Source organism: Bos javanicus, chromosome 1 (genome assembly GCF_032452875.1).
Source record: "Bos javanicus breed banteng chromosome 1, ARS-OSU_banteng_1.0, whole genome shotgun sequence".
Taxonomy (NCBI): Eukaryota; Metazoa; Chordata; class Mammalia; order Artiodactyla; family Bovidae; genus Bos; species Bos javanicus.
This window is the reverse complement of record NC_083868.1, coordinates 72,631,057-72,658,336: the sequence shown is the minus strand read 5'-3', so window position 1 is coordinate 72,658,336 and position 27,280 is coordinate 72,631,057. Positions and strand designations below refer to the sequence as shown.

Here is a 27,280-nt window from a genome sequence, read left to right as displayed (position 1 = left end):
TGGTGGCCCAGGCCTCTCCGTAAACAATGGCTCAGCAGCTTGAGCTTTAAACGCTAGTGTCCATGAGGATGACATCCCCGGCGAGCTAGCCTGGGCCACTCCAGGAAACGGAAGAACTGCTGCCTACAAGGAACAGATCACATGATGAACATGTGATCACAAGACAGGATCCACTGAATATGTCAACTCAAGCTGGGGGAAGATGCTCAGAACCTGGGTGGCTTTCTGGTCTAAGACACTTCCTCTTGAGCCTCAAGTCCAGAGGATAAAGTAAACAGTGGGGTGCCATCTTCACAAGGAAACAGGTCTGCTCGCCTTACCCTCTCATGATCCAGTTACAGGTTAACAGAGTGGTACCACTTGGTTCTAACAAGCTGGAAAAAGAAAGACAAGATCCCAAGTGCTGGCTCAAAATGTGCTTTCAAGACCTTCAAACCCCCGTTACCGCACCACCCTGGCCCTGGCCAGCACTGAGGAGGATCTGATTGTTGTTCTTGGGGTTCAGGAGGTCCACCCCTGCTTCTGTGTCGGAGGCCCTGAGCGCCAGCCTGGCTGGACAGTAGGGTCAATTCCTCGGCACGAGTGCCTGCAGAAGGCAATGTCCACGGCCTTACAAGCCCCTGGGAGGTTCCCAAGTCAATGTTCCCCACTGGAAACTGGCTTGGGACAGATCAGCATCAGCCTCCAATTAAGCTGGCCACAAGGCATGTCATCTGACCATGGATGGAATTACAGCCCAGGGTGAGTAATTAAGGACAGCCCCAAACAAAGGATTAAAAAAAAAAAACCCTCCTTTCCTCCCCGTCCCTTCTCCTATCCCCAGAAACAATAGACACATCTTAACACATACAAAATAACAGAGGTCAGGAAATGCTGAAGAGATAAGATGTGCTTAGTTATGTAAGCACCGGCCCCCATCCTGGGCAGCAGACAGGCCTTCTCCCGGACAGATGAACCAAGCAAGTGCATTCTCTCCTTTTCTGAAAGCTCTGAAAGTGCATCAGGGCTTTCCCAGAGATAAAGATTTATAACCCATCAGAGGGCTTTCACCTCACAACATCAGCCCAAGCTTTCCACCAACTGGGAAGGGGCCCGGGGAGGAAGGGAAATTATGACAAGCCCGAGCTATGCAGGGCATCATGAGCTGGGGACCTGGAAGCAGCTGCTCTGGAAGAGGGCCCTTTCCCACTGTCTGCTTGGCAAGATTGCAGCAATTTGCCACCTGCTTTATCATCCTCTGGAGCTTGTTAACTGCTGCTCAGCAGCACCTCTGACCTGCAGGGGTCAAAGGGCAGCTGAAAGGGGTGGACACTTCCTCCAAGGGTAAGAGGCTCCTGACCAGGGAGGGGAGGAGAGAGTCTGCAAGTGCCACACCAGCCACACCAACCGAGCTTCTTTCGCTAGAGGGTGTCAGGCCATGCTTGATGGAAGGCCTGCCGTCATGTTGCACAGACCCAGCTGTGTCCCTGAGGGGGCCCGAGGGTGGAACAGGCTGGGGTGGTTCTCACATCCAACAGGGAACTTGGGTCCCCTCCCAGCAGGGTTTTTACCCACCCTGCAGAGCTCCTTCTCCATCCGCTTTGCCATGCAGGGCCCAGCTGCAGGACAGCTGGCTCACTATGGGCATAGCTGGCACAAAGGAACACAGTGGAACATGCCAAGGGGCCAAGGGCCCAGATTGCTGGGGCTCCTCCAGCCTGGTCAGCCAAACACTCCCTCCCTCCCTCGGGAGGCCTGTGCCAGGCCCACGCTGGGGCTTTACAACCACTGCCTCAGCTCACAAACCTCCACTCTGCTCTGCCTGGCGGGTATCGGGACCTCCCATCTTCAAGTGAGGATGCTGAGGCTCAGAGAACTTTGGCAACTTGACTAGGATGATCTAGCAAGGAAGCATCAGAGTTGAAAGCAAGCATAGATTTGCCTCACACAGGTTTCTGAGAAAAGCCTTCAGACATCTCTGAAGCCCTTTTTCAAATTCTGTTATCTTTAAAAACAAGACATGCCACCACATCAAGTGTGAAAATACCAAACAGCTCTAGAGCATCTTAGCAGACACGAGGTTTCCCATGGGCCAAGAAGGGGTTTCCCGCTTCCCACAGCCACCTCCCTCAAACCACCCCCACCCCATCCTCAAGGAACTTGAAGACTCTTGGGGTTCCCCTTCACTGAGCAAGGGCCAATGGAGAAGTTTCAGAAAAAAGAGGTTTCATGCCACAAAGTAAGTTGAAAGGAAGTTCTGAAGCCCCATGCTTGCCCTTCAGCCCCACGTTCCCCGGCCTTCCGTCCCTGGAAGCCAGGATGCAGTACTCTGCTCTGGTCTGAGCGGAAGCTCAGGTCTGCTGACTCAGAAGTCCCCGGGGCCAAGCGATGCTTCCACATCAATGCCAGCCCCCTCCCCTGAGGGAAGAGGGGAAGGGAAAGGAAATAGAGCTCATAAGAGTGATTTATACGACCTGTTAGCAGCTCTGGTGAAAGGTTTTGGGGCCAAGAGGTTGAAATTAATGACCACAGTCAGTTTTATATTAACTATACAGCAAATTCTTTCTTCTAGCCCTATTCACCCCTCTCAAAATTAAGCATGGAGTGTTAGCTACAGCTCAGCCATAACATTTTTTACAATTATCAGCTCCTATTTTGTGGACAAAACAGAGCATTATGAAAAGACACGGTTTTTGCTTCAGCAACAGTGCAACATGAGTCTCCAGCCTGAGCACCTTCAGTGACTTGGTATAAATCATATTCTTTAGGATAGGACAGAATTTATTTCCAACTCAGCTGAAAAACTTTAGGGACATATATAGAAGACAACACATAAAACATCCGGCCTCAATTTTCTTCTCACTTCTCTTGCCAATATGAAATTATAGCTCACGCACTTCTTTATGAAGTTCAATATGCAGGGGAAATTGAATTTTAGATTTGGAAAGCAGAATAGCAGACTATCCGCCCAACCCTCCCCCCTTCTTTCATTGCTATCATATGGAAGTCCCTGGCCCCTGCTGGCCTCCCCACAGCTTATCATGCTCTGGTATCTGCTACAGACCTTGTTTCTTGTCTCCAAATCTGTAAGCTCTCCTTCCTGCTGGGGGCAGGACCACATTCTGACTTTGTTCACCAACTCTGTGACCATGCCTGGTCTCTGCTCTTTGCAAGTAGGCTTTTTCTCACAGACCCTTGGGGATGGCAGCGGTAGAAAGCAGTCCTCTTTGGACAGCTGTTCCGAGCTGGCCTACCACTGAGATCTGTATCTGCCAGTACAGATCAGTCATCATGCAGGACTCCTGTCCATCACCTGCCTCACACTTCCCCTCTGCCTGGCTCCTTGCCCCAGTATATCTCCCCTAAACCTGGAATGGTCACTCGTGAGGTGCGCCAAGTCAGACATGGCCAGACCCCAGTGAGCTAGAGCACACCCCAAAACTGTCTCTATAACACCCATGGGAGTTCTGTGAGCAAGCAGTTGACATCTCCGAATACAGTTTCCGGTGGCTCCATGTTCCACTCTGACTCTCGGGGCACATTTTCTGCACGCCACCTGGCTGTGTGCCTGAGCACAGTGCTGACCTACGGGTCTCTGAGCAACACCTAAGCAAGTACAGGCAGTTTTGCTTTCAAGGTTCCAGCACCTCGGGCACTTCTTTCACTTCACTAATGAGAAGGCTTCTGTATTTTGGCAGCTGTTCTTCCCGGTGTGAACAATAGATTCATCAGTCTTTTCTGGGCCTGAACTGTCTGAGTCCCTTTCACCCAGCAGACTCATCCTTCTCAAATGGGGTCATGTAGCCCACCACCACCCTCAAACTCAAGGCCATGGGTCTCCTTCAGCCTCCTCCTCTAGCTGATACAGCAGGAGGACCTGAAGGAGAGTGATGGGCACCACCAAAATGCTTACACCAGGAGGGTAAGTGGATCAGGAAGAGAAGAGCCAACTTCTCGGGCACACGCCTGACTTCTCCCTGGGACCATGCAGGAGTCAAGGAAAGAGAGGCCCCACACAACATCCCTTGTGCCCAGAAATCTACATCATGGCAACCTGCAAGAGAAAAAAAATCAGTTTCTCCACTTTATGAATCTAGAAATACCTCCCTGAGGCAGGTGAAGATCTACCCATCTTCTTACCTTTTGAAACAAGAGGGAAAAAAAAACCTGTTTTTCTTTCTAAAAGATTAAAAGGTTTTACTCTTTTCAGGAGGAACATCTGTAATGGTTTGTAAACTGGCTTGCCAATGATCAAATGGCTCTCCAAGTTTCCTTCCCCCTGAGCCAGGACTCCTGAAAATATGTTGCATGATTTTGGTTTTTATGATACATAAGAAAAAAAATAGAAACCATAAACAAGATGAATAGACAACATACCGACTGGGAGAAAATATTTGCAAATGATGCAACCAACAAGGGTTTAATTTCCAAAATACACAAACAGCTCATACAACTCAATAACAAAAAACCACACAACCCAATCAAAAAATGGGCAGAATACCTAAACAGACATTTCTCCAAAAAAGACATATAGATGGCCAAAAAGCATTTGAAAAGACGCTCAACATTGTTAATTATCAGAGAAATGCAAATCAAAACCCCAATGAGGTCCTACCTCAAACCAGTCAGAATGGCCATCATCAAAAAGTCTACAAATAACAAATGCTGGAGAGGATGTAGGGACAAGCAAAACAAAAATTTACATTCCTATACTGTTGGTGGGAATGTAAATTGGTACAGCTGCTGTGGAGAACAGTACAGAGGTTCCTTAAAAAACTGAGACAGAGTTGTCATAAGATCCAGCAGTCACACTCCTGAGGACACACCTGACTCAGTTCAGTTCAGTTGCTCAGTCGTGTCTGACTCTTTGGGACTCCATGGACTGCAGCACCCCAGGCTTCCCAGTCCATCACCAACTCCCAGAGCTTGCTCAAACTCATGTCCATCAAATCGATGATGCCATTCAACCATCTCATCGTCTGTCATCCCCATCTCCTCCCGCCTTCAATCTTTCCCAGCATCAGGGTCTTTTCCAATGAGTCAGTTCTTCGAATCAGGTGGCCAAAATATTGGAGCTTCAGCTTCAGCATCAGTCCCTTCAATGAATATTCAGGACTGATCTCCTCTAGAATGGACTGGTTGGATCTCCTTGCAGTCTAAGGGACTCTCAAGAGTCTTCTCCAACGCCACAGTTCAAAAGCATCAGTTCTGCCTTTTACCTCGTAGCAGCCAAGAAAGCAACATGGGTCACCAGCAGCTCTACTGGAGCCATCCGAGAAAATTCGGCCAGGGTTCTCGTTCTTGCCGGGTCTGCTCAAACCAGCACGGTCTGAACCGGAAATACGGCCTCAACAGTGCCGCCAGTGTTTCCGCCAGTATGTGAAGGACATCGGCTTCCTTAAGTTGGACTAACCGAACTTCCTTAGATGGCTCATCCAGCACATCAACCTTAGGCAGAAATAATACTAGCTCTTTGTATATAAAATAAAAGTTTTAAAAACTTAAAAAAAAAAAAAGCCTGAGTTCTTCGTTGCTCAGCTTTCCTTATGGTCCACCTCTTACATCCATACATAACTACTGGAAAAACCATACCTTTCACTAGACAGCCATTTGTTGGCAAAGTAATGTCTCTGCTTTATAATACACTGTCTAGGTTTGCCATAGCTTTTCTTCCAAGAAGCAAGTGTCTTTTAATTTCATGGCTGCAGTCACCATCTGCAGTGATTTTGGAGTCCAAGAAAATAAAGTCTGTCACTGTTTCCATTGTTTCCCAATCTACTTGCCATGAAGTTATGGGGCTGGATGCCGTGATTGTAGTTTTCTGAATGTTGAGTTTTAAACCAGCTTTTTCACTCACCTCTTTCACTTTCATCAAGAGGCTCTTTAGTTCCTCTTCTTTTTCTGCCATAAGGGTGGTGTCATCTGCATATCTGAGGTTACTGATATTTCTCCCTGCAATCTTGACTCCAGCTTGTGCTTCATCCAGTCTGGCATTTTGCATGATGTACTCTGCATATAAGTTAAATAAGCAAGATGAAAATATACAACCTTTCCCAATTTAGAAACAGTCCATTGTTTCATGTCCGGTTCTAACAGTTGCTTCTTGACTTGCACACACGTTTCACAGAAGGCAGGGAAGGTCATCTGGTATTCCCATCTCTAAGAATTTTCCACAGTTTGCTGTGACCCACCCAGTCAAAGGCTTTAGAATAGTCAATGAAGCAGATATTTTTCTGGAATTCTCTTGCTTTTTTTATGATCCAACAGATGTTGGCAATTTGATCTCTGGCTCCTCTGTCTTTTCTAAAACCAGCTTAAACATCTGGAAGTTCTCAGTTCACATACTACTGAAGCCTAGCTTGGAGAATTTTGAGCATTACTTTGCTAGCATGTGAGATGAGTGCAATCGTGTAGTAGTTTGAATATTCTTTGGCATTGGCTTTCTTTGGGATTGGAATGAAAACTGACCTTTTCCAGTCCTGTGGCCACTGCTGAGTTTTCCAAATTTGCTGGCATAATGAGTGTAGCACTTTCACAGCATCATTTTTTAGGATTTGAAATAGCTCTTCTGGAATTCCATCACCTCCACTAGCTTTCTTCGTAGTGATGCTTCCTAAGGCCCACTTGACTTCACACTCCAGGATGTCTGGCTCTAGGTGAGTGAGCAGACCATCGTGGTTATCTGGGTCTTTAAGATCTTTTTTGTATAGTTCCTCTGTGTATTCTTGCCACCTTTTCTTAATATCTTTTGCTTCTGTTAGATCCATCCATTTCTGTCCTTTATTATGCCCATCTTTGCATGAAACATTCCCTTGGTATCCCTACTGTTCTTGAGATCTCTAGTCTTTCCCATTCTATTATTTTCCTCTATTTCTTTTCATCAATCACTTAGGAAGGCTTTCTTATCTCTCCTTGCTATTCTTTGGAACTCTGCATTCAGATGGGTGTATCTTTCCTTTTCTCTTTTGCCTTTAGTTTCTCTTCTTTTCTCAGCTATTTGTTGAGGCCTCCTCAGACAACCATTTCTCTATAAAATGAGCATAATAACCTCAAGGGTTGGCTTTGGGGATTAAATGATATAATCTATGTAAAACACTTAGACCAGAACTCTAAGCACTATGATCAGTACAGTAAGCACCAGAAAAGTTGGCTGTTTTCAGTTACTAACAGCCTGACAGGTAGTTAGCCCTCAATAACCAGGGGTAATGGCGGTAATGGCAACCTCCTTCAAAGGACTTCTGCCAGGACTGTTGTGTTCAGTGCCCCTGATCCCACAGCAGGCCACTGTCAACCCATGCCCCCGCCGGAGACTCCCACCACTCACGGGCAAGTCTGGTTCAGTCTCTGGTGGGCTCACTGCTCCTTTCTCCTGGGTCCTGGCACGCACAAGGCTTTGTTTGTACCCTCCAAGAGGGCATACAAGATGGCGGAGTAGAAGGACGTGCACTCATTTTCTCCTGTGAGAACTCCAAAATTACAACTAACCACTGAACAACCATCAACAGGAGAATGCTGGATCCCACCAAAAAAAGATACTCCATGTCCAAGGGCAAAGGATAAGCCCCAAAAAGATGGTAGGAGGGGTGAAATCAGGTTTAGAATCAATCCCCATACCCACCAGAGACGCTCGGAGGGCTCAAACAAAACTTAGTGTGCACCAGGACCCAGGGACCCCACAGAGAACGAGACAGACCTGCCTTTGCGTGTTTGCCTCCTGCGGAGGTGAAGGTCAGCAGTGGCCTGCCGCAAGGGCAGGGGCTCTGGGTGCAGCAGACCTGGGAGGTGTGGCGTGTGTCCCAGACAACCCACAAACTGGAGAAAAAGTATACCAAACAAGTTTTCACTGTTGTGGAAGTTCTACGGCCCACAACATATTTCCCAACCTGGGTTACCAAAGGGGAAGGGAGGGAGGGAGAGAGGGATATTTGAGATTAACAGGTATGTATTTAATATTCCATTATAATGGAAAATAATATGAAAAAGAAAATTTTATATGCATACATATATACATAAATATATAAAACTGAATCATTTTGCTATTTATCAGAAACATAACATTGTAAATCAACCATACTTCAATTTAAAAAAAGATAAACTATCTACCATCATCTATAAAATAGTGAGGTTCTCATATGCCTGGGAACTAGGAACTGGACTAGGTCATTTTCACATATCTTTACCTAATTTAATCCTTACAAGCAGGGTTTATGGTCCTCATTTTGTAGCTTTCTCCCACACAAGATACAATCTATGTTTCAATGCTTTCACCCCTGTTTGGTACCAAGATTAAGAGGACCCCCTCCTACTATGAATCTAAGAATTACCCGAAAATGTAGCGAAGTCAAAAGACTGGTCCCCAAGCTGGGAGTCCAGTCTCCAATTTTCATTTGAAATCCTTTTCGTAACTTGTTCCCATCACAGATCCAACAACTGAACATATCTGCCAAATTGTACTTAAGCACTGATTCATTTCTTTCATTTTAATTGAATTTAATCAATTTAGTTTTTGGTTTTTAATAAAATTACTTGTTTTAATTTTAAATTAAAGACATAAAATATAATGCCAAATTGACATCATTGCAGATGAAAGCAAAAAAAAAAAAAAAGATTTAACCTCTAAATATTTCAGTAGGTACTTCCTATAAAGCAAGGACATCTCATCATAACAGTACAACCATTAAACCCAGGAAATTAATACATCACTACCTTTTAATCTACAGTCCCATTCAAAACTTGTCAATTGTCCAAAACCAAAAACAAAATTTCTGGCCCAGAATAGCATTTGGTTGTCACACTTCTTCAATATGAAGTAGTTTCTCAGTCTTTCCTTGGCCTCCAGGACCTATGACAATTTGAGGAGCACAGGCCAATTATTTAGTAAAATCTCCCCAAATTTGGGTTTACTGATGTTTCCTTCTGATTAGATTCAGGTTATTCATCTTTGTTAGGAATAGCACAGAAGTGATACTGGTTTCTTCTCACTCCATCATACCAGGAGGCACAATTTGTCACATTACTGGTGATGTTCATTTTGATCCCCTGTTTTTTAAAATGCAGTATGCTCTGCCTTATTTAATGAAATGTGGACTGAGTAACTCTGGGTAAGTGTGAGTAGACAGTGTCCTGAGTTAGAGCCCTGGCTCACTGGCCTGACTCTGCCACTGTGTCCAGCCTCGGACGAGCCACTTGCCCTCTGGACTTCAGTTTTCCCAGACGGTAAAGACAAGAACATTGGAGCAGCTACTCTTTCAAACCCTCCCAGCCCTGCCTCCTTGGAATTCTGTACACAAGTGGCCTTTTCCCCTCACTCATAGCCCGGCTGCTTGTCCTCAGAATAGCACAGATAACCCTGGGCATGGAAGACCCTCCTCACTGTGTTGGCCTCAGCCATGCCTAGCAAGTCATAAAGCCCCTTCTGTGCACCCAGTACTATGTTAAGTGTGGAGAGGTTCAGAAACGAATGACATTATTCACAGCTGCAAAAAATGTAACTATAGAAGCATTTTAATTATGTATTTTCTGCTGCTGCCACTGCTGTTTCCAATGTTCCTTTATCACCATTCTCCATGACTATTCAATATAACCATATAGAAACTAACACTTCCTTAGTACACAGACATCGGAATACTTTTATCTCCCAACTTCCATTTAACAAATGGAAACAACTTGTCTAAGGTCAAAAGTTGACCTTAGAGAGTGACAAAGCAGGACATCAGGACTTCCAGGCCCTAGAATCTGAGTTCTTTGGCCATATCATGCTCCCTTTAACCCTGTTTGCTTTGAAACCGGCTATGCTAGTTATCTATAGCTACATGACCAACCACCCCAAAACTTAGTGGTTGAAAACAGTGTATGATCCTCCCCCATGGTTCTGTTGGTCATCTAGGCTCAGCTGGGCAGTGCTCACCTGGAGTCTCCTGTGTGGACACCAGGAAACTGCAGCTGAGGCTGAGTCTTCTGAAGACTCGGCTAGGCTGGATGGCCACATCACACATTGCTAGCAGTCAATGCTGGCTGTCAGCAAAGAGCTCAGCACGGGCTGTCAACCAGAGCACTTTCATGTGGGCTCCCTCTGGGGTTCTGGCTTCTCCCAGCAGGGCAGCTGGACTCCAAAAGGGAGTTTGCTGAAAACAGTGTCCCAGGAAACAAGGCTGACACTGCACAGAGCTCCTGGTGACCGAGCCCCAGAAGTCAGGCTGCATCACTTCCACTGTGTCCTGTCCACCAGAAACAAGCCGCTGAGCCTGCCCAGATTCCAGGAGAGGGGACTGCTTGCAGGTGTGAAGGCTGGGAGGGGTGGCTCCTTAGGAGGTCATCTTTGGGGACAAGCAATCACATTCCCTCACCCCATAATGAATTACAAATTATTTAAAATTTTCTTTATGATATTCTAAATATCCTCCCATATATATATTTGTAATGACAAAATAAATATATTAAAACATATAATAATACATAAGTATGCCAAATACATATTTATATTTTACATTTATATGTGTGTGCATACACACATATGCCACTAGAAGAAAATGTGTATTTTTTAAATACTTCTCCATCTTTTCAAAATGGACATGTATTGCTTTTAAAATAAAAATATTTCTCAAGGAACTAGTTAACTACCTCACAGAAAATACCCATTTTCTGGCAAAGTCAATCAGATTTAAGGCATTTTGCATGACCTCAAGCTTCCCAGGTGCTAGTGATAAAGAACCTGCCTGCCAATGCAGATAAGAGACACTAGTCCGATCCCTGGGTCAGGAAGATCTCCTGGAGGTGGGCATGGCAACTCACTCTAGTGTTCTTGCCTGGAGAATCCCATGGACAGAAGAACGTGGTGGGCTACAATTCACAGGATCTCAAAAGAGCTGGACATGACTGAAGCAACTCGGCACACATACCAGGCTCTTTAAGAGTCTTCTTAAAGTAGCCAGAGTTACTCATTTTTATACTCTTTTTCCTAAGACAAGTCCTTCTAGAAACTTCTACCTTTCTCCTACTTCACCATAAGATGGTTTTCTGGGTTTCCAAATATGTGTTTTTAAAAAAGAAAAAGCAGACAATAAGCTAGGAGTTACTCTCATCTGGTTTCTTTTTCCTATTACTTGTTAGTTGCCAGGTCATATTCGACTCTTTTGCTACCCTATGGATTGTAGCCCACCAGGCTGCTCTGTCCATGGGATTTCCCAGGCAAGAATACTGAAATAGGTTGCCATTTCCTTCTCCAGGGGATTTTCTTGACCAAGGGATCAAACCCTCGTCTCCTGCACTGGCAGGTGGATTCTTTATGGCTGAGCCACCTGGGAAGCCATTCCTGTTATTTATCTAATTGCATATATGCTATATTTTCCCCATCTCCTCTTGCCGAGGACATCTTGGAAGTTCGAGGCAAATGGCAGGTGCTTTGGGAATATGAGCAGCTTAGAAAAACCCTCAGGTCTATTGGGATGAGCCTCTCAGAGGCCAAATTGCATTCTTAGAGCTCCAGGCCTAGAGGAATCCCCAAAAGATCAGCTATAAGATACACGAGGATGGGAGAGCACAAGCAGGAAAGCTCAGGCAAGGGAGATATGGCCCAAGGCAGAGCAATTCTCCCCACCCCGACAGGTGAGCAACTACATAAACCTCTGGTGGACAGTGATGGCTGAAGGCAATAAGATGCCACAGCCCCAGACACAGAGACCATATAAACCCAACACCAAAGGCAGCCAGGGGGCCTCCCTCCGAGTCATGTCCACCAAAGGACACTGGGGAGCCTGGACTGGAAACTTCTGGAACTGAGTATGGAGAGAGCAGGGAACACAGGCAGCAGATGAAGAAAGAGGCACTGAGTTCTTGGGCTGCCCCGGCTTCCCAAAGGAAGGCCAGCGCCAACCACACGGTGTCTGTGAGCAGAGTCCACACGCATCAGAGGCTCTGGGAGCCTGAGGAGGCTGATGTGTTGAGTCAGTTGGTGCTATTTTTACCCAGTCACTTTCCAACTATAAACCCACACTTCACATTTCATTGTTTGGGGTGGATTAAGAAATTCGACTTGGCCTTTCTTGTGGTTTAATTTCCTGAATGCCTGCATCAAGGAAAAAGTTCGGCATTCCTATGGAAATATATGACATTTTAACCTTTTCTTGGCATGAGGGTGTCCAGGGATTGGAGGCTGGCCTGTTCTCTAAACCTGTACTGCTCTTATTAAGCAGGGAGGCCATGGTCTGCCCCTTTTCTCCCCTATTCAGAGGTCAGGGATTACGGTCCGGCTCCTGGAATGCTGGGTCAGGGCAAATGTACCTTATGAATATTCCAGTCCAGCATTAGGAGATGAAGTTTCCCCTGAACAATTCATCTAACAGTTACCTGTGACATTATTCAAGTCCCCAGTGATGAACATTCAAATAAAGGGTCTGGTAACTGTCAGTGAGGAAGAGTTGAACAATCTTAAAACTATTTCCGAATGATTTTTCAACTATAAAGCCAGAAGTGACTGTGTGGTCACAGAAGCAGTGAACACATACCAAGAAAAAAAGAATGCTCCTTTTCTGTGGAAGACAGGGCAAGTTTTACTTCTTTTTAAAATACTTATACCTCCACTTACATCTGAAGTACAGCCATGATGCTTGGTAACTGAAACTCCTTGAATATAAACAAGGTCTCTACAACTTTATGGTCTTCCTGACTGTCAAAAGCACTTAGAGCTCAGGCAGAGCTGTGAGGTTCTAATCAAGGACAGAGCTTTCTCTTTTTTGAAAGAAAAATCTGGACCTACACCAAATTTTCCTTCTGCATCTAATGAGAGGCTTCAGATGCTGTCATAAAAATGGAAACTCAATATTGCTAGAAGCAAACCACTCAGGAGGGAAGAGGCTCCCCTAAGAAGCTGATCTCTAGGCACTGCCTGGCATGAGCATAGCCGAGCACTCCCTCCAGGCCCAGGGCAGTGCCACACCAGCCCCACCGAGGGACTGCCCCTCCAGCAGCACACACAGCCAGAGCCCCCTGCACACAGTTCTAGGACACCAGACACCTCCCTGTTCACGACAAACAGATCAGCATTCTTTTGATGGGTCAACCAATAGTTATTATCCCCCGCTGTATGCCAGGCTCTTCTCCCCACTGCAGACACAGCAGGGAAATGGGAGGCCAGGGCTCTGCTTCTGTGTCACTGTCAGTCTGCACAGGACGACTTCAGACAGCAGGAGGGGCTGTAGGAATGAAACTCAGTGTCGGGGCAATGTGACACTGTAAGGGGGCCCTGAAACAGGGGATGCAGAGAGGGCCATTGGAACAAGCAGCACCTGAGCTGAGACCTTCAAGATGGGGAAACGGAAATGCAATGATCTGGAGGAAGAGAAGGCAAAGGGAGCAAGAGTGAAAACTCAGGGAATACCTTTGGCACATGTGAGTAAAGAAAGGGGAGAGAAGTGTGGCAGTCGGAGCCAAAGGGCAAAGCAAGTACAAAACCTGCCAGGGGCTTCAGGCAGGGCATCGGAGCAGCTGGATTTGACAACGTCCCCTGCAGAAGCCAATGGACACCATCACGAGAAACGCTGGGCTGGATGAAGCACAAGCTGGAATCAAGATTGCCAGGAGAAATATCAATAACCTCAGATATGCAGATGACACCACCCTTATGGCAGAAAGTGAAGAGAAACTAGAAAGCCTCTTGATGAAAGTGAGAGAGGAGAGTGAAAAAGTTGGCTTAAAGCTCAACATTCAGAAAACTAAGATCATGGCATCCAGTCCCATCACTTCATGGGAAATAGATGGGGAAACAGTGGAAACTGGCAGACTTTATTTTGGGGGGCTCCAAAATCACTGCAGATGGTGATTGCAGCCATGAAATTAGAAGATGCTTACTCCTTGGAAGGAAAGTTATGACCAACCTAGACAGCAGATTAAAAAGCAGAGACATTACTTTGCCAACAAAGGTCTGTCTAGTCAAGGCTATGGTTTTTCCAGCAGTCATGTAGGGATGTGAGAGTTGGACTATAAAGAGCTGAGCACCAAAGAATTGATGCTTTTGAACTGTGGTGTTGGAGAAGACTCTTGAGAGTCCTTTGGACTGCAAGGAGATCCAACCAGTCCATTCTAAAGGAAATCAGTCCTGGGTGTTCATAGGAAGGACTGATGTTGAAGCTGAAACTCCAATACTTTGGCCACCTGATGCAAAGAGCTGACTCATTTGAAAAGATCCCGATGCTGGGAAAGATTGAAGGCAGGAGGAGAAGGGGACGACAGAGGATGAGACGGTTAGATGGCATCACCAACTCAATGGACATGAGTTTGGGTGGGCTCTGGGAATTGGTGATGGACAGGGAGGCCTGGCATGCTGCGGTTCATGGGGTCACAAAGAGTCAGACACGACAGAGCAACTGAATTGAACTGAACCTGCAGAAGGCAATGGCCACCCACTCCAGTGTTCTTGCCTAGAGAATCCCATGGGCAGAGGAGCCTGGTGGGGTCACAAAGAGTCGAACATTACTGAATGACTAAGCACCACTCAGTAGACTTGGCTCCTCTCTGTGGCTCTGTCACCACCTGGCTGTCCTGGTACCTAATGGGACATGCCACTTGGGCTCTCTGGGCTGTGCTCCCAGCAGCTCAACTTGAAAGGTGTATCCCACTGCTGCCGCCCACTTCATCACCTAGCCTCTGTGAGGCTGGGGTCAAGCCAGAGGATTCGCTGCCTATTCCTGGAGAAGACAAAGCCAGGAAGGCTTAGGGCCACGCGCTCTCTCTCCTTGTCATGGTGGACTGGGTCTGACCCTGGCCTGGCTCTCCTCTGTGCTATCACAGCAATTCCTTTCCTCTCACCAACTGAGCTGAGAAAAGCTGCACATTCAGGCAAACCGAGGCATAATGAGGGTGGGAAAATGACACCAGGAGTCCCCTCCACCTTCCATATGTTAATACCCTGGAGGGATCAGGTTAAATGATCACTAAGAGCAGAAATACCTGAAAAGTAGCCACAAAAGGACTATCTGCAGTCTAACAGCCAACTGGCAAGGAGTAGGGGGTGAGTGTCTGTGCGTATTAATTCATTCAATTATTAACTGACTAAACATATAATACCTGGCACTCTGATTTGGATAAGCAAAACAAGGTCCCTACCCTCAAACTGCTGACAGACTAGTGGTGGAAATTAATTAACAACAATAAGGATCCCAGGAAGCCGGAGCCACATGTCCAGGGAGGGAGAGGCAGTGCTGTGGGTGCAGTGAGGAGGCTGCTTTGCAGAGAGATGGTATTTGCAGGGGGAAGGGAGGCAGGTTGCCTTCGTCTGCTCCAGCTGCCTAACAAATGCCAGGGGGACCTAAACCATGGACACTCACTTCTCTGTTCCGGAGGCTGGAGGCCATGAGCAAGGTAGTGGCAGATTCGGTTTCTGACGAGAGCTCTCATCCCAGATTGCAGATGCCACCCTCTCTCTGTGAACTCACAGGGCCTTTCCTCTGGGCTCACTCAGAGAGACAGTGCTCTGCTGTAACTCCCTCTTGATAAGACATCAATCCAATCAGGAGGCCAGGACCCCACCCTTATAACCTCATTTAACCCTAATGACTCCCAATAGCCCCATCTCCAAATACCATCACATTGGAGGCTAAGGAATTTGAGGGGATATAGTCCGGTCCATAATAGACTTTGAAAGGCAGATATGAAGCAGAGTCTGTCTGTGTGGGAACAGGCATTAGAGAAGGAGAGACCAGCAAGAGCAAAGGCAGGGACATGAAAGCCTAGAAGGCTTGCTGGGAGAGCAGAGAGTGAGACAGTTTGCCTGGAGTAAAGGATATATGAGGGGCGCAGGGGAAGATGAGGCTGGAAAGGCAGTCTGGGGACACTTAATGGAAGATTCCCGTGCCAGGTCCTGGCAGGAAACCAGAGAAGTTACTGATCACAAGACTAACAAGATCAGGCCTGCAGAAGGCACAGCCCTCCCAAGCCAGACTGGGGAGGGAGACAGTTAAAAGGCAGAGGCAAGAGGCGAGACCAGAGAGGTCTCTGCTTTAACATCGCAGCTCAGAATGGTCTGCTGCTGCAGACACATGAGTGTAAGCTTCTTTGGGACTGTCCGGCTGGACTCACCCAGTTTGGTAGGGAACAAAGTTGAGGTCCCTTTACCTGGGGCTGTGAGCCCCAAACTCCCCACTGGGTACCAAGAAATCACACGAGTCTCCTGACAAAAACACTTCTCTGCTCTCAACTGCCCAGTGGGGACAATGCACACACAGCCACCTGTGGCCACAAAGACCTGGGGCTCCAAAGAAAGCACCCCAAAGACATGGGCACTCTCTGCAGCTAGGCCGAAGTTAACTGCCTCTCACCTGATCAAACCTCCCTAAGTCCATCCCGGCTGACTCCAGAGATGGGGAAACTTCAAGACCAGAAGGAAAGCTGCCCAAGCCACTCGCTGCCCTGCTCTCCACCGGGCTCTTGGCTGGATGGAAGGGGGAGCGGCCACCAGAGGCCCCAGGGAGCTGGACACACCCTGAGAGCCTCAGGCTGCGGTCCTGACAGCACAGACCAGACCCTGCGGTTTCCTGAGAGGCCAGTGTCACTCACAGGGTGGCAGTCATGCATGCTCTGCCTCGCGGTGGTGGAATCCACTTCCTCACCTGCAGAACCCCTCAGGGCCCCATGGGCTCTCTCCCTCCAAGCACCATCACAGCACACACGCCAGGGAGGCAGCTGACCTCAGGGGCTCCCGACACCAAACAACACTGAGGTTTATGAGAGCCGGCAGAAGACCATCTCCCAAGGCGCCCTCAATATATGCCTAAGACCTGGCATGAAACTGTATTTTATTAGCTGGATTCTATATTCTCTATGATTAAAAGCATCATTTCAATGTTCTTTCACTTTCTGTCTGGATTTCAAATATCCAGTGAGCTTCCCATTTCTCCCAATTACCTTCCTCCACCACTTCACCATGGCAGTCAAACAACACAGGCTCATGTGGGCTCCAGGGAATCACAGTTTAAAGGGTGCAGCACTGCCCCTCCCCACTGAGCACTCACTCGCCGACCAGGGAGCACCAGGTCCAGCCACAGAGCCACTCCTATCATCTATCAGAGGCCACACCTGCCCTCCCCTGAAGGAAAGGGACCAGGTGTTACTCTCATGGTGTCGTCCACAGGTTCTGTCGTCCACAGAACCCATGTCAGCAGGGATGCTGTCGACACAGCCTTTGGCTTTCTCACTTTGCAGGGGGCAGAGTCACAGGAAACCCATGGCACAAAGAGGACCCAGATCACATGGATGCTGCTCTGGCGGTTTTTTTTTTTTTTTTTTTTAATGCAGACTGGAGATCATCCCAGGGATTCCCAGGTGGCTCAGTGGTAAAGAAGCCACCTGCCAATGCAGGAGACGTGGGTTTAATCCCTCGGTTGGGAAGATCCTCTGGAAGAGGAAATGGCAACCCATTCTAATACTCTTGCCTGGAGAACCCCATGGACAGAGGAACCTGGCAGGCTACAATCAGTGGGGCTGCAAAGAGTCAGACACTGAGCATGCATGCATGTGGATCATCCTATCCATCAGCTTCTTAAAAACCAGGTCAGAGCAGCCAAGAAACAGCCTTGCCACTGGCAGCCAGAAAGAGCTCATTCTCCCTTCCCCATTTCCATCTCAAATCCCTAGACCTTCAAAAGAGGATAAGCCTTTCACTTCCCTCCATGAGGGGCTGAGGAGGAGGGTCCTGGACTGAAGAACTCTGCAGACCAAGTCCAAGAATTTCCCTAAACGCTCTTGCTCTACACATCCCATTCTCCATCCCCTTAGGACTTTTGTACAATTTTCAATTATACATTTAATTGTTTACTTATTTAGGGTCAGCCCCTCCAGGGTGATTGTAGACGCAATGAGGGTTTATTAACATTAGCACTGAGCACAACACTTGACACATTCAACAAATACTATTTTGAAATACAAGACCTTCCCAGAACCAGATTCACTTGGGAGAGAGCTATTCACTTAAGGGGCTCTGTGTCTCATGGGGGTGACTATAAAACAGCCAGTCCTCAAAGCCAGCAGGGCTGGGTCCTCAGGGCCACAGACGTGGGCAGTGAATTCTGCTAGGGAGAAGAAGGTCAGAGAAAGACACCCAGCAGATAACACTGAACCCATGCCCTTAGAGGACAAGTGGCAAGACCTCACTGGGAACAAAAGGGGTCTCGGGTTGACAGAGCACAAGGCAAAGCCAACTAATGGGAAAGGAAGCCAACTGAGCACTGAAGCAGGATCCTGGAGGCCCACAGGCCGGTGTTACGGGGTCTTACAGGGAAGGGAGTCAATTTACCAACCAGAATGAAAGTATTTAAATTTTTTTACAAGTGGGATGGCCATGCAGTGTGCACTGACTGAGCCCCAGACCTGTGGACAGGAACCGGGGGCAGAAGCCATCATGAGGCACGTGTAAGGCATTTCATGAGGCATATAAGTCAAATTACAATGCTGTGCACCTTAAATGTAGAGCTATGTGTCAATTATATCTCAATAAAACTGGAAGAAAAAAAGAAAACTGTACATATAATTTTGCCTATTGCCAAACAAGTAAACTCATTTAATACCTAGAAAAAGAGAGAGAGGGACAGAAGTATAAAGAACTGGTGAGGCTTTGTGACAATCTAAGGGGGAACAAGGAAGGAAGGGAATCTAAGATGAACCCTTTGTTTCTGGCTCAGGCAACCTATCATTTGCCAAGATAAGAAGGGCAAATTTGGGGAGAGGAAGACAGTTGTGGGCTGCGTGTTGACTTTGCTGTATCTGTGGGTATTCAGATGGGGATTTCCAGGGCCAGTGCCAACTAACACTTCTTTTAGAAATTAATTTATTCATCTTAATTGAAGGATAATTACTTGACAGCATTGTGGTGGTTTCTGCCATACATCGACATGATCAGCCACAGGTGCACATGTCCCCCCATCCTGAACATCCTAGCCCTGTCCCTCCTAACCCTCCAGGTTGTTCCAGAGCACCACCAGCTTTGAGTGCCCCGCATCATGCATCGAACTTGCACTCTCATCTGTCTAACATTTGGTAATACACGTTTCTAATACTATTCTCTCAAATCATCCCACCTGGGCTTCCTTGGTGGCTCAGCTGGAAAAGAATCCACCTGCAATGCGGGAAACCCAGATTGGCAAGATCTCTTGTAGACAGGAACGACTTCACACTCCAGTATTCTGGCCTGGAGAATTCCACGGACTGTACAGTCCATGGGGTCACAAGGAGTTGGACACGACTGAGTGACTTTCACTTTCACGCTTGTTCCCACGTAGTCCAAAGGTCTGTTCTTTACCTGTGTCTCTTTTGCTGTCTTGCCTATAGGATCATAGTTCCTATCTTTCTAAATTTCATATATATGCAGTAATATACTGTATTGGTGTTTCTCTTTCTGACTTATTTCACTCTGTATAATAAGCTCCAGTTTCATCCACCTCATTAGGACTGAGTCAAATGTGTTCCTTTTTATACCTGAGTAATATTCCATTGTGTATATGTACCACAGCTTCCTTTTCCATTCTTCTGCTGATGGCCATCTAGGTGCTTCCATGTCCTAGCTGCTGTAAACAGTGCTTCAATAAACACTGGGGTACATGTGTCTCTTCCAATTGCGGTTTCCTTGCCTGTGAACCATCAGCATGCACCAGCTCTCTGCCACACTGGTATCACTTGATTAATTTCTCACGTCTGTGAAGCTCCCTTGGCTTCCCCAGTCCCTCACATTCAGAGAAGAGCTGACACTGAGGAGGCTGGAGACCTGGAGGAGAGCAATGTCAGTTTGTGTCTCCAGCAGAGCCTGCGTGCACTGCCTCCCCTGTGCCCCTGAGACTCTCAACAGGCAAAAGGTAGAAGTTTGCGGCTGGAACCAACAATGCGGATAGCTCAGCAAGGAGAGGCAAGTCACCATTCCTATAGCAACACTCCTTACCTCACAGGACACATGCCTACATTTTCTGCTGAAATGTGATGTAGGATGTAGGACATGGCCAGCTACTCAGGACCAGTGGGAAGGGGCTCTCAAAACCCTCACTGCTGACATCCCCTCTCCAGCACAGCAGGGACACCATGCCACCTCCTCAGGCTTCGAGCCTTCCTCAGGCTGGAGCAGGTGTCCTCCTGCCAAACCCCTCATCCTCGTGTCTGTGCAGAAATACTTGCTCCCATACAGTATCAGTCGATGTAATTCTCCAGTACGCTCATGGCATGAATTAGGCATCGTGTGTCTGTTGGGTATGTGCTGTGTCTCACCCTCCTTCCATCCCCAGCCCAGGGAACAGGGTCTGAAGAAGATCCTTGACTGCAAGATGACCTCAAGGGCATGAGGTCAGGATTCTCTCTGCAGACTTCCTGTGTCAACTATTTCCACAAGGACTTGTTAGAAGGTAGAGCAGCAGACCCATCAGGCTCAAGGTCAGGAAGCAAAGAATGGTTGTGTGACTCCACTTTTCAATATGTCAGTGTGGACAGCATTCAAGCCTCATCTTCCCCTTCCACCCCAACACCGAGACAAGCGGACAAGAAAGCCCAGAGGCGCCTTCCTTTGATGCTGGTGGGATGTTCAAACCACACCAGTCCTGGCCTGTGCAGAGCCTTCACTCCAACTGCACCCACAACCATCATAAAACCCCACACCTGTCTCCTTTCCCTACTCTCTTAAGTCATTCTAAGACCAGTTCAGGAAGCCTGCCCTGCTCTCTCCAGGAAATCTCACTATCTGCTCTCAAATCTGGGGGTTCTGTTCTGGTACAGGAGCGACCACAACAAAGGGGATATACAGAGATCTGCTGTGTCTGTGAGCACTGCACCCCCAGCAGGACGCAGCTAAGACCTCCTGCAGCTCCATCCACAGAGGCGAATGAGAATACCACCTTGCTCCTTCCTCTGGTTTGCATCTGCCCCTCTCCCAGTGCCCACCTCTGAAGAACTGTGTTCTGACCTGGGCCCCATATTTGGAGGGGGGCAGAGACCAACGGTAGCACCCCAGAAGCAGGCATCTGGACTGTGAGCAGTCTAGAAATGTTTCCTGTGGGGAGCACACGAGGAAACCGGGGCTGTTTCCCCTGATTGAAAGCCTCCTTTGAATTTTTAAAAGAAAGGAACTAGGCTTCTTCACTGAGGTCAAGAGTTGGTATAAGCACCAACAGATAAAAGCAGGTTTGGGACAATGTAAGAAAGAACTTTCTAAAACCAAAACATGTCTGAAGATGAAAGAGGCTGCTCCTGGTGCCGGCAGCTCCCTGTCATTAGGAGTCCAAGCAGGCTGCACTGGACAACCTCACGCTCTAGGGATGCCGTGTGGGAGATTCAAGAACTGACAAGGGATCAAACCTTCTGGTTTTTTCCAACCCTGAAATTCTCTGAGCCAACACAGCTACTCCCTTATGTCCACTAAAAACTGCAGTGTTCAATAGTCTGACCAGAAAAAGGATAGCGAAGTTCAAGGACTGGTTTGCAGTCACATCCTATTTCAACTGAACCTGAATCTTGGCCAAAGAATCAGTTAGTTAAAGAGATCTGTGTGTGTGTGTGTATATGTGTATGTGTGTGCAATCACACACATGTGCATCCTCATGGGAGCTGGTGAGGGGTGGGGATAAATGGTGATGAGACACAATCCCCAGCGTGGATACTATTAGGTCACAAATGGATAATCGACCCCAAGAAATAGAAACAAACTAGTCTGACATGGCCAGAGGAAAGCAGCTTCTTTATAAATGGGGACCCAATTTCATCCTTCCTGTGACGGAAACACTAAAAGGTGATTTCCCAAATTTCATTCAGAGTACCGAAGGTGTGGGACAAATTGCAGAGCAAGCCGCAATTACCAACGATTTCCTGTGTGGCTTCTGCCCCAGGAAGCCCCGAGTTTGCACCCTTCACGCTGGGTGACTGGTGCGCCTCTGAGAACGCTGTGCCCCAATGTGGCACCTCACTCTCCCTCTCCCTCACACAGGGCAGCCCAGGCCAGGACAGAACAGGACAGGAGTGGAGAGACAGAGCTGCTGGCGAGGGGCAGGGATCTCTGAGCAGCACCAAGGAGCAATCTGGGACTCTGGGGGTCCCTGGGAGAGCACTCTTGACCTTGTAGAGGGAGAAGGGGAGCAGGAGAGGTACATGGAGGGAAGGGGGACACATAGCATGTCTGGAAGGGTCTGGCTCAGACCCCCAGATCTGCACTGAAGCCAGGCAGGGGGTGGCAAAGACAGTCCCTCAGTAACCAGACACCACTTCCACCCTGGAGACCTGGCTGGTCAGGGTCAGCATAGAAGGAGTCCCAGAGGTTTGGGGAGGATTTATTCCTCTGGTCCGCCTGGTCCTCAAGACTTCTTTCCTTTGACTGATGCCTCCCCTGATTCCTGAGCCATTTCCTGTTGCTTTTCTCATTTCATCACTCCCTTTTGAACTATTTCCTGTTTCTTTTCTTTCTATGGGGTCTGTATTCCTTTTCCTGGCTCTGTAGCCCTTGGAAACAAGCAAACAAACAGATAAGGGTCAGCCTCTGGGGACAGTCCCTGAGGCCCCTCCCAGCCCCAGAGCACGATATGGGACCGTCTGGCCAAGGGGAGCAGCCTGCGCCACTGCAAACGTGACCAAGCTCACGGTCCAATGACCCCGCACATACCAAGAGCAGACTGGAAAGGCGTCCGTTGCCCCCCACCCTACGACTGCACATCTGCTCACCAGGAGCAAGAGCAACGCAGGCACCCCTTAGAAGAAACCACAAGATCCCTATTGCGAGCACAGGATTTTGTATATAAGAGGTTTTCAAGGTGATATAAGACTTCAGCTGTAAAAAAAGTAGGACGTGATTCATCCCTGCTTGGCTAATGAGAGTTGATCACAAATCAAAGTATAAAATGTGCAATTGATTCTAAAGAGCTAAAGTTTACACAAAAGACTTGGGGTGAAGATTTCCCTTGTGTCCAATGGGCCCATCTAATGGGCCAAGTATTTAGAAGTTAGAGTTCATTTTCTCTAATAAAAGAGAAATAAAAGTTTTCATTCATAAGTCAATGCTTGGAAAAACTTTGCCTGTGCCTCTCTGATGAGGGTAATACCTATGTGAATGAGGACAATTTCCCTCTTTGCCACCAAGGAACTGAATTTCCCTCTTCAGCCACTGGCCACCAGACGGAAGAGCCACTTCTGCAAATATGCATGTCTTTATATCTTTTACTATGAGACCTAAGCTTTTATTTTCTATACATTTACTTCCTGGCCCTGAGGCTCAATTTGCTTTTATTTTTTAAACTTTGTATTACTGTAGTGAATACCACAGACACTATGAGGAATAAGGCAAGAGGTTATGTAAGAACATGGTGATAAAAATCAATGATAATTGTACATTATCACTGTTTGAATGGCTACCATGTGGCAGATATTGTTTTAAGATCTTTCTGTTACATACATTCATTTGGTTGTCACAACAAGCCTGGAGATAGGTATGTTATTATTATCTTCCCTTCACAAAGGAGGAATCTGGGCCTGGGGTGGTTATGTGTCCACAGGCATCTGGCAAAGCTAGAGTTTGAATCACCAAAGTTCTCTTCTATTGCCGTACACCTATCCAATGAGCTATACATGGAAATAGAAGGGGGAGGCCAAGGAATTGCCTAATTAACTAACAATGGTTAAGCTCTCAGGCTAAATGCTGATGTTAGTTCCAAAGGAGCTGTAGTCTTTTTCTTGATCGCCCTGGCCCCAAGATCTCCAGTGAAATGGGCTACTACAAACACACTTTCCATCTCAAGGGACGCCCCACTTCTCTGGGCCAATTCCAGACCAGTATGACTGCTGCTGCTGCTGCTAAGTCACTTCAAACGCGGCCAAATGTTGAGGTCCTGCCTTGTGCCAGACACTGTGAAGAGAACATTAATTAATCCAAATCCCCTGATTCTTAGTCATTGTCTTCCCAAATATTGTGCCAGCCACTCAACCAGGTATGTGCTCGTAGGCAAAGCACTTAACCTTTCTGTGCTGGACTTTTTCACATTTAAGATGGAAAACTCAGTACCTACTTTCTGAGCTCACACGGTGGCTGTATGGATTAGCGGTTAGCGCTCAAAGCACTGAGAACAGGGGCTAGTATTCGGTCATCGTTCAGTTAATGTCAGCTATTGCTGCTGTTGCTGCCACTATTAGCAGACAATGAGAACTACATAAAGCAACCTATTTATCTATCAAAGCAATAAAGGTAGCTTTTACTCTAGAAAGGACTGGAAGCTTCATCCTCAAGGTTCTAAGTCTCAAATCACACTTCAAATAAATCAGCCAGCCCTGGATGCAAGTGGCAGAGCCAGACCCACTAGAGGAGGAGGGTGTGTTACTCCCACGGCCAAAACTTGCAAACAGTTCTGCAGAGGAGAAAACATCCTGCTTGTTTTTCCGTCTCCTTCCTCTTCTTGGAAACCAAGAAATAAGCCAAGGTCTGCTTTCACCATTAAGAGGTGAAGATAATAAGAAAAGTCTTGGTGGAAGGAAGGAAATTAAAACAAAAAAAAAGGAACAAAAGACCTTACACATTTTTCATCCCTTTATGTGAAATCTATTTTTTTCTCCCAACAATAACAACGACCTCCCTATAGAAGGTCAGAATTTAAAGCATTAAGCTAGGTCTGCCAAAACAACTTTCTAAACCCAAAAAGATTTACTGAGAATTTTCTAATGTGCTTGGTGCTAAACTATGTACTGAGGGTAAGGGAACTCCCCCAAATAGAGAGCAAGCAGAAAAAAATTAACCATGTTATTAAAGATTACATCATGTTTTCATTCATTTCATCTCCTTTATTTTCTATAAAGCCCTGTCAGGTACATATTATCATCTTATTTTACAAATCAAGAAGCCGAGACTCAGGCATGACAAATAAATGATGATATTCACACAACCAGTGGATAGCAAAGCTAGGCTGAGGTTCAGGTTTGGGAACTCTAAATTTATCACTGTGTTCCACCTACTGTCTGCTTCCCACTGAACTCCTGGGATTCAGACTGGGATTGGCCTGCTCTGAGGCTCTCTGATGGGCTTCCCAGGTGGCGCTAGTGGTAAAGAACCTGCCTGCCAATGCAGGAGACGCAAGAGAAATGGGTTTGATCCCTGGGTTGGGGAGATCCCCTGGAGGAGGGCATGACAACCCACTCCAGTATCTTTGCCTGGATAATCCCATGGACAGAGGAGACTGAAGGGCTACAGTTCATAGGATCACAAAGAGTCAGACACAACTGAAGCAACTTAAGACACACAGGGCTCTCTGAAAAAATGGCTTTCATCTGCTGCTGCTGCTGCTGCTGCATCACTTCAGTCGTGTCCGACTCTGTGCGACCCCATAGATGGCAGCCCACCAGGCTCCACCATCCCTGGGATTCTCCAGGCAAGAACACTGGAGTGGGTTGCCATTTCCTTCTCCAATGCATGAAAGTGAAAAGTGAAAGTGAAGTCGCTCAGCCGTGTCCGACTCTTCGCAACCCCATGGACTGCAGCCTACCAGGCTCCTCCATCCATGGGATTTTCCAGGCAAGAGTACTGGAGTGGGGTGCCATTGCCTTCTCCGTTCATCTGCTATAGCTACTGAAGAAAGGCAAGTCATTTCTAGAAACCCAGGGAACTCAAGTCCCTGCAGACTGGAGTCACAGCTCTGCTATGGCTGTGAACAAGGAGGAAGTAAACTTGCCCAGAGCCCAATTGTTACCCTTGTGCCCAGGAAAGGGGTAATTTGGAACCAACTCAGATCCCAGCCCTCAAAACACCAGTAGTTGAAGGGAACTTGTATGATGGTTGAAGGCCTAACACTTCCCAGAGTCAAAGAGCTCTGCGATCTGCTTGATGGCCCTGGGTCATCTGTGAGACATCTGACTTTAAGAGAGAAGCCATCATCCTACATCTTGGAATAAAAATCTTCTGTAAGAGGACAGACTGAGTTTATCATTTAGAGAGGGGGAGAAGGAGAAAAATAAGGATAAATACTAATGATCTGCTCTGTGCAACACTCCCTGGCATACATAAATGTATTTAATCTCCATGATGGCCCCCCATGAGGTCCAGCAGGGACAGTCAGAGCAAGATACACAGATGAGCCCTGCGCCGAGGCCACCTACGGAGCAGCCCATCTGGGCTCTTCTGTTAACAGTGAGTTAATTCAGGGTCAAGGGACAAACAATAAGCTTGGTGATTGCTTCATTTCTACAGTGACAGACTACACCTACAGAATTTTTCAGATACCACCTTCCCCAAAATGCTAAGTGTAGAATGCAGCACTGGCTGTTAACATGGTGTATGAAGCCCTCCACACTTTAGTCGATTTCCTTTTGGATTTCAAACTGTCAAATGCCACTGGATCATAACAAGGGGCCTAACAGAACAGCATCCATCGTTCCTGCCTTTACCTTTAAGCCGAAAACATGACTGAAATCCCAATTCCCCCCAGCGATCATCGCCATACCTTCAGACCAAGAAATGGCCTAATTCTGGAAGTGTAGGAAAACCCTCAGAATGAGTCAGAAGAACCCCTGCCCTCAAGAAAACCTGATGAGTCTCTCTGATCCGGGTCTACTTACCCAGATACAAGGCCACTCCCTCTTCAGGTCTCCCTGGACAATCAGCACAACCCCCTCACTCTCTCACACAGCTTGTAAAACTTCCAATATTCAAATTATCACAGATGCTGAGGGCTGAGAAAATATTCTGAGGAAATTACCATTCCTGAAGTAAGTGTCTAGACTTCAATTAAGGAAAAAAAAAATCCAAAGCTCCTCCCTCATGTCACGTTACTCTTATCTTTACCAAGAAAATGGACTCCATTAAAAAGAAGAGTTTATATATTCCTGCACCTTAAACAATTCTTAGGCTTCATTTTCTCAAATGCTGGCTATTTTGTATGGCTCACCTTACAGGCTGTACAAATCAGAAGTACAAGGAGGGCTTGATGTCCCTTCTGGCCACCCTTCCACAGAGAGGCAACAGCTTCACAAATAACCTCACTCCAATTAAAGCAAAAGAAGGGAGGAGGAAAGAACAGAAAGGGGGAAAGCAATGAAAGGATGGGGAGCCCTGGAGTATTAAGGAAAAAGGACTGTTTTAAGAAATACAGAGCAAGCCAGGTTCACTGTCTCAGAACTTAGAAGAGTAAGAAATGGATAAAAGCAGCTTGAGAGGGGAATAGTCCATCATAATCTTGTGATTAGCAGAACTCAAAGCTCTGCGCACACCTGCAGGGAGCCGGGAGGAGTAACAGCCTGGCCAGGACCGTCTGCAGGGCCAGCGCGGGGACGACAGACACACCTGAGCAGAAAGCCAGCCGCTAGAACCTTTGAATCC

At 47.1% G+C, this 27,280-nt stretch overlaps 1 protein-coding gene and 1 pseudogene across 3 annotated transcripts in view; one reads left to right on the top strand and one right to left on the bottom strand.

Annotated features, from left to right (window-relative positions):
- The window catches only part of XXYLT1 (xyloside xylosyltransferase 1), a 176,261-nt gene that overhangs the window by 80,222 nt on the left and 68,759 nt on the right, over positions 1-27,280 (bottom strand). The gene's annotated exons all lie outside the window — the stretch shown is intronic.
- LOC133244771 (small ribosomal subunit protein uS14-like) lies at positions 4,560-5,495 on the top strand (annotated as a pseudogene).